Raw genomic sequence first — 8,398 nt, 5'->3', positions numbered from 1 at the left:
AGGCTTTGAGCACCCTGGGGCTGACACCATCCGGGCCTGCAGCCTTGCTTGAGAAAAATCTCTTCAGCCAAAGAATGGCTGCTGTGTGGAAACTATTGCCGCAGAGGGTGGTGGAGGCTGCCCTTTGCGTATATTTATGGCAGATTTAAACATGTTCCTGATTGCTCAGTAGCTTCAGGGTTGCAGGATGAAGGCAGGAATATAGTGTTAGAATAAAAATCATGTTAGAATGGTGGAGCAGACTCGATGGACAGAATCATCTGATTCTCCTCCTACATCCTGTGTCTGACCATAACTGAACGATGACTCCTTCGTATCCCATATCAGGCATTGGGAAGTGCGAGGGGAAATTTCAGATTTGTTCTTTGAAATCGTTATATTTGTCTTCAACATTTAAACTTCGATAAACAGAAATATTTTTTCTCATTTGTATTGTTAATGTGCTTTATTATCTCTCTAGTTAAAGTTGGACCTTCGGTGAGAGATTTATTGGAAGAAAAACCCCAAATGGAAGCAAACCACGACTGAAGACGAGGGAACAGCAACAAGTGAACCAGCCCGAAGACTGAGAGCACCGACTGGAGAGAACCTTTCTGACTCAGGGTTTCCATTGATTCAGTCAGGAGAAAGTCTGGTGAGTCTCATTTACTCAAACACTGGTCCTTTAGACATTACATATCTATACAAAGGAAGGTAGGAAACAGTTGGAATGAGTCTGAATGTGCCAGTTATGCCTCTGTCAGACCCAGCTGCAATCACTCCAAGTCTGGTAATGTGTTGTCAGCAGCCCAGCTCTTTAAAGCCACTCACATTCCCTCAGTGTTTGCTTATTTCAAGCTTTTGCGTGTTTTGAAATAGCTTTTGGTCAATTCTGAGTGGGGAGCGGGAATAAGAGGGGTTTGTTTATACTTACTGCCTTTCAGAAATGTAATTGCTTGAATTTAATTTGTGCCGACTTATTAACCATATCCTATACATTCTCAACCAAATTATCGATATACACGACAAGTACGAATGGGTGTAACCCCGGGAACATCACTAAGCACGGAACTCAAATCCAAGAAGCAGCTTCTCACCGTCGGCTTCTGCTTCCTAACAATCATCTGTTTGCAGACTCTGGGGCCCTGTAACAAACTCAATGTTAACAGCAAGATTAGACAGTAACAAATATAAAGAGGAACTTGCTGCTTCCTGAAAGGACGCGTATCATGTCTGATCCAAAGAGAAAGATCCTCCGTTGTTTACAACTTGATTTACCTCGAGACCCATCCTTCCGGTACGCTGCGTCCGATACTCCGTAAGCCCCCAACCTCCCCTCACCCCGCCAATAGCCCCACACCCTTCCCATCGTTCACCCCACAATCGAACCCGTGGACAGATTTCCTTCACCCACATCCACACTCTGAACTTGGGTATCATAACTAACTGATCATACATTCCAGGCTCGGGCGCAAAACTGAAACCAGGCCTGCAGCACTGGCGACCCCGGACACCCCAGATGACTGGTTCAGTTCCGGCCCTTACCCACTGCAACCGACTTTCGATTTACACAAACCCGAGATAAGCCCCTTCCTCATCGCCGCCCGATCAGGAGAACCGCTGGATTCAGCTGGGTTCGGCATTGTGCCCTGACCTGCAGGAGGTCCACACAGCGCCAACTGTGGCAGGGTGTCGGACGGACAACACAGACCGTTCGGTGTCGGTTCATTCACTGTGACACCCTCCAAACTTCACATTAACTCCATCCAACCGACTCTGGGCGAACTTCAACGAGCAAGAAATAAATCCCTGTCAGCGATCAGCTGTCTGAATAATTCGCTCACTGTCGGGGTGGTTTAGATTACCGGGAGACAAGGACAGCAGGGACGAGAGGTTTTCTGTTAACTGATACGAATCTGTGTTTCCCCTGCTGGTAATTCCTGTTTACAGTAGTAAAACTGTTGTTTATGAAAATACTAAACAACGAGACACTGCACTGACCGAACCACCTCAAATCAGATCACCCTGGAAACTCTTTCCCGGAAACATTCTGGGTTTTGTGACCCAACTCGAGACAAGCACCACACCGCCCACTCTAAGGACAACATGGCAGAGCAGGGCAGCTGGCAAAGGACTTTACATCATACAACATCGGATTCAGTGATGAAACCCGTTAAGTTTCCTTCGTTCTCCCCCTGAAATCATTAAAACCTCCACTCAACAACTTTTGAATGCAAGCTGTCACCCACACGTGATGTCACTCTGGCGCCTCCACATAAAACCATCAAATACTGGAGCAGTATTAGGCCATTTGGCCCATCTGACGTCACGTGCGTCTGGGGGTTTGTTTCGCATGAATGTGCAGTTTAATCTTTCTTCCGTTCAGATCAGGGAGTGACATCCGTATATGTCACGTCTTCTCATTGTGGGTGGGCATTTTTTTTGTTCCTTGACTCCATGTCACTGTTACAGATTGCCGAAGTGCAGAAAACGTTTCCAGGTATATAACCCTATTAATGCAAAAAGGAAGCCTTTCCATTCTTTCGGGCTTCTCAAACATTTGTACACTTCAGTGAATTCTCTCGCCAGAAGTTCCAGAGCAGAAGCTCAGTCTCTCTAATATTACCTCACAATAAGTGGGGACTCATTTATTATTCTCATGTACGGAGGGTCAGTGAAAATCTTGTCATGTATACATTCCAGCTGGAGAGGGTGCAGAGCAGATTGCTGAAGATGCTGGCTGCATTAGAAACGGAACGTCGACTGTCATTTCCATACAAGCTGCCTGGCCTGCTGAGTTCCTCCAGCTTTTTCTGTGTGTTCTTTTATATTCCCTGTCCGGTTTTGTAAACTGTGCGGGACCGTTACAGATTTCATCACTCAGATCATTATATCTGCGTTCAAGATATAAATTCCAATGAATTTTGTTTTCAAGAATATTCAACAGATATGTTTTGTTCTTCCTTATATTGAAAATGTGCTTCATTATCTCTCCGATTTAAGTTAGATCTGCGCTGAGAGATTTGTTGGAAGAAAAGCCCACGACTGGAAGCAAAGAACAACTGAAGACGAGGGAGCAGCAACATTTGAACGAGACGAAAACTGAGGACACCAGCTGGAGAGAGCCCTTCTGACTCAGAGTTTCCTTTCATTCAGTCAGGAGAAAGTTTGGTGAGTCTCATTTACTCAAACACTGGCCCTTTAGACATTACATATCTGTACAAACGAAGGTAGGAAATAGTTGGAGTGAGACTGAATGTGCCCACAAGTACCAGTTATGCCTCTATTAGACCCAGTTGCAATCACTCCAGGTCTGGTAATGTGCTGTCAGTAATCCCTGTTCTTTAAATTCACTCACATTCCCTCAGTGTCTGATCATCTCAAGCTCTTGCATCTTCTGAAATAGATTTAGATCACTTTTGATTTTACCTTGCCTGGCTGTATTAGGTCACAATCATCTCAAAATGCTTTGACAATTCCCTCCCTTTCTGAGACGCCCAATTGCTTCGTTCTGTAGTGATTTCAGAAATGTAGAACTGCCATGAACTACAGTGACATGTAATTGATTCCTCTGGCTGTTGCAAGCTATAATGATATACTTTCTTCGAGTCTATGGTTGTGCAAGCCTCTGCTGAGAACCAACCCATCTGATGCCAAAAGTCCCAGCACCACATTTCATTCAGTCACAAAAAGCAAAAGCCAATCGATAATTTACATTTACATACCCTGACTTCATCAAATATTTCTACTAATAAATTATCAGAACCCATGACCCTGTGATTAAGCAGAAAAAGGTTTTGCAAAGAAGTTATGTTCCAATTTGACCCCGTACCAAAGGGACGGGTTATATCTGTACTTGAGATGAACGAATCTCCTGCAGCTGCCGGGGTCAGTTCAAACTCAGTCGTTGCGGGACGGCAAACAAAGTGTTAGGGCAAATGATGGAGCAGTTGGGATTAAGGCAGATGCAATGTTCAGAGAGACTGTGGAAGGATCGGTTGTGGACAGGGAGTCAGGTAGTCAGTTAGATGGGTTGAAATGTGTTTACTTCAACACAAAAAGTATTAATAAGAAGAGTAAATTAAACATGGTTCAGTACACGAAAGGTGCATGTTGTCACCGTTACAGAGACTTGACTGTTACAAGGGCAGGATTGGCTGTTTGATGTTTCAGGGTTTAGTTGTTTCAGAATGCATAAGGAGGGGGTGAAATGGGGACAATTGTGACTGCTTATCAGGGATGGTATCATAGCAACAGAAACGGAGGACATCATGGAGGGATCATGTTCACACAGCGTGAATGAAAGTCAGAAACGGGAAGGGAGTAATCTTCATACCTACCCAAAAGCCACTGGGATAATGAGGAGCAGATAACTTGGCAGTTTTTCGAAAAGTGAAAATGCAACAGGGTTGCTGTCATTGTTGACCTCAACTTTCCTGATGTTGATTATATAGATATAAAATCGGCGTTTAGATGGTGAGTGGAGAAAAGTGTAGGGGAGGTGCCAGAGATAATTTTCCACAATATGTGACAGTCATGCACCGATATTTGGATCGACAGAGTCTGATCAGGAGACATCGTGGCATTGTGCATGGGAGTTTGTGTTCAACAAGACTTGTTATAGTTTTTGAAGATGAGTGTCATCGAGGGCAGCGGAAAGGATGTTGTACATTGAGCTTCAGTAAAGCCTTTGACAAGGTGCCAAATGAAAGCTCGGTCTGGAAGATAAGGTCACATGCGGTCCAGGGTGAGAAAGTTAGATGGATTCAAAATTGCCTGGAAGGTAGCAAGCAAAGAGTGCCGGTTGAAGGTTTTTCTTTGAAAAGAGGCCACAAGACTGCTAGTTGGGACATTTGATATTCGTTATTTGATAGCAATGATTTGAATGCGAATGTACAAGGCTTGACTAGTACGTTCACTGATGACACAAATTAGTAGATGGTGTTCATGATGAATATTATCATAGCTTATAGGGGATCTAAATGCGCAAAGGAGTGGTAAATGGATTGTAAAGCAAACAGGAGCGGCAACGGTTTCACGCAGAGGTCGGTGATGATGTGGGGGGACCTGCCAGAGGAAGTGGATGAGGCAGACCCAATTGTATAATTCCAGAAGCAGATGGATTGAGGATGCCAGGAGGAAATGGGCCTAAAACAGAAAAAGAGGATCAAATCTGTGGGCACAGTGGTTAGCATTTTCTCATCGGGCTGAAGGGTCTGCATTTGTGCTCTGTTGCTCGGTTACTCTATCAGTAGGATGCGCCAGATATCACTGGACAGACATGCCGACAGACAGGGAGCAGTTGGTCCCTAAGCCAACTCTTGCTCTGATACAGGGGATGTAGGTTCTGTCATATTTACAAAGTAATCATATCTCCGACTCACTGTCTGCTTCTGTGTAATTCAGATAATCACCGGCAGGTGGAGCATTTCTGCACCAGGACCAAAGTTTAAACAAAAAATCAACAACCAGGAATCGTCAGTCGGATTCAGAATGGCTGCAGGTATGTTCACTGGGATCTTTATGATTAAACCTCTGTCGCATCTGTGCACAATCGTTCCGATGAAGTATCTTACACAGATGCTAACGGGTACAGCAACAGGACCATTGAATACCTTGGTAAAGAGGTCTTGAGTAATCGATCAGTCCAACAGTTCCAGCGCAGGGACCTGACACCGATAATGGTGGAATGACTCCACTCACCAGGCAAAGCTTCACCTGAGTGAAAGGAGCAGGAGACCCTGAATCAGCAAGTTGGGAGTGAAACACTAACAGGAATGTGATATCAGTGTTGTTTGTTCCGTAAAAGTCCAGGCTCAGGGCTTGTTGCACATCAGGGCCTGTTTAGAGGTGAAAGACATCTCCAACTTTCATTTATAAAATTCAGAGACAGGTGATAAGAGCACTTCCGGAATTTCAGAGATTGTGTGATAACACAACAGTTCAGGTTTTGGTCGGGTAACTGGCAACTCCCCCCTTGATTATCTTGACTGCTGCGCAAAGGAGATGAAGTGAGTTTCCGAAATCTGTTTTCTGTAGCCCAGCCGAGAACATTGCCAAAGTTTAGAATTGCTGAGGATCAGGAGACAGCTCCTTGTAGGTAAATTTGTGGTCTGTTTCCGTGTTATAATACCCGAATGAATGTCTAGGCTGTGGACAAATGGTGAACGTTATTTTCACAAAAGACGTTTAATGAGCTTCAATGCTGATATGCTGATATAGCACAGGAAATATAAAAACAGCAGGAGTCAAACATAATCAAAGAAGGTGACTGGGACAAAGTAATGTCATCGGTGAATAGGATTAAGGTGAATTCCACGGCATTTCTGGAGGGGAACTAGGGTGGAGAACACATAAAATGATGGAGGAGCTCAGCAGGTCAGGCAGCATTTATGGAGGGGAACTATTTTCTCTGAGTCAGAAAATGTTCTTATCCGATTCAATCTTTTGTGAATAGAATATTCAATCCGCAGACTCTCAGGCACTAATGCATTCTTCCTGTAGTATTGGTACCAGAACTGCACACGCCATTTCAACTGGCCCAACCAACAGTTTATAACACTGTTACAAGATATCTCTGCGCCTGTATTCTGCTCTGGAGCTAATGATGGCAAACCTGCTAAATGTCGACTCCACACAACATCTCCTGTAATCCGGTGGCTGATTTGTTTGTGACCCTGTGAAAGGGACAGTGTGCGTATCTAGGTAATGGTCAGTCTGTGACCCTGGGGACAGGACCGTTTGTGACTCAAGGCAATGGTTAGTTTGTGACCCAGGGGACAAGACGGTGTGCGTCTCGAGGTAATGGTCAGTCTGTGAACCAAGGAACCGGACACTTTGACACAGCAGACGGAATGTATGTGATCTAGGGGATCTTACAGTGTGCAATTCAGTGGTTGGTTTGTGTGTGACACAGATGACTGAACAGTTTGTGACCTAGGGAGAATTTGCTTGTGGAAAATAATCCCAGTGTTATTTCACGGTATCACCGGACACCGTTCCATTAAGATGCCCTGGTTATCAGTGTGTTCAACTACTGGAGAGCTAGTGATCAGTATTATTGTGTCTATCCTGTTCTGTATCTGGGAGTGGATGTGTCTGGTCACCGGCTTATTGGGATAGTCACCTGGCAGGAAGTGCGGTTCACATTCACCAACACAGTTCCACTCCAAATCTGGTCAGCCGGAGTCTCGGCTCCATTGACTGATGGCACTGTGTCTGTTCTCGCTGGAATTTAGAAAGGTGAGGGGTGGGTTATCTCATTTAACCCTTTCAAATGTTGAAAGGCCTAGACAGAGTAGATGTGGATCGATGTTTCCTGTGCTGGGGAAGTCCAGGATAAGATGGCACAGCCTCAGGATAAACATTTAAACAGAAATTTATTTCGCCAGAGGGTGGTGAATTTGTGGAATTTGTTACCACAGGCAGCTGTGGAGGCCGGGTCATTGGGTGTATTTAAGGCAGAGACTTGTAGGTTATTGATTGGACACGGCATCAAAGGTTACGGGAAAAGGCCGAGAAATTGGGTGGAGGAGGGAAAAAAAGGATCAGCCATGATTGAATGGTGGAGCAGATTCGATGGGCCAATTGGCCTAATTCTGTCCCTATGTCTTATGATATTATTGTGATTCACCTAGCGTGAATCCTTGTTTTGCTGAGTTCTAAATCACTCTAGTTTAAATTGTATTTCGTCATTTATTTCAGGTGGGAAATTAAATCGAGTACAGAAATTACTCAAGAGGTTGTCACTAGGCAGCTCATCGACTGAAGATAATCGGGACACCGGAAACAATGCACCAAAGCAGGGTCAGATTGAGAGCAATGTCCCAGTTGAATGCGGTCCGGCCGCAGAGGAGGAGGAGCAAAGTCAGCCCAGAGACAGTGATGTCGGAGACACCGATCCGGACCCTGGAACCAGCACAAGTGAGGCGACTGTCTGTCAACTCGGAAGCTCATCAAACACGGAATTGCCAAATCTCCAACAAGGAGTGGGTGAGTGAAATGTAAGGGTGATGTGTTCTCAGAATGTGGTACAGAGGAGGGTAAATGTGAGGCTTTGTTGGAGGTTGAGAAACATAGATATTGGTCAGAGGAGAGGGAAAATGTGTGGGTGTGGTACATGAGGCAGTAGGGCACCCGTGTCCCCCCTACAGGAAATGTACTACCTGTTTCAAGGATTTCTAGGATGTGTATCGGGGGAAATGCAGCTGTCCAGATGAGGAGAGCATTTCTGGGATATGAATTGAGGGAAGTGCATTCGCCAGGATGGACAGAGGATCACTGGGAAGCGAGTCTCATTGAAAGCACCAGTAATTATTCCCTTCCTAAATTAAAAATCGTGAGTGGGTGGGGTGGGATTGGTTCGTTTCTGGCACAGCAATTCCCAGAGCACTGTTGGGTAGGTTTTGAGGCCAGTCTT

The 8,398-nt window shown here is 45.0% G+C and overlaps 1 long non-coding RNA gene across 1 annotated transcript; it reads left to right on the top strand.

Moving 5' to 3' along the window:
- Positions 1–465: 465 nt before the first annotated feature.
- LOC140720944 (uncharacterized) lies at positions 466–7,965 on the top strand. The gene is made up of 4 exons (XR_012097287.1): positions 466–634; positions 2,983–3,150; positions 5,386–5,482; positions 7,684–7,965. It is a non-coding gene; the product is annotated as an uncharacterized lncRNA (long non-coding RNA).
- Positions 7,966–8,398: the final 433 nt, after the last annotated feature.

This window comes from Hemitrygon akajei, unplaced genomic scaffold (assembly GCF_048418815.1).
Source record: "Hemitrygon akajei unplaced genomic scaffold, sHemAka1.3 Scf000048, whole genome shotgun sequence".
Taxonomy (NCBI): Eukaryota; Metazoa; Chordata; class Chondrichthyes; order Myliobatiformes; family Dasyatidae; genus Hemitrygon; species Hemitrygon akajei.
This window is presented reverse-complemented; position numbering and strand designations above follow the sequence as displayed.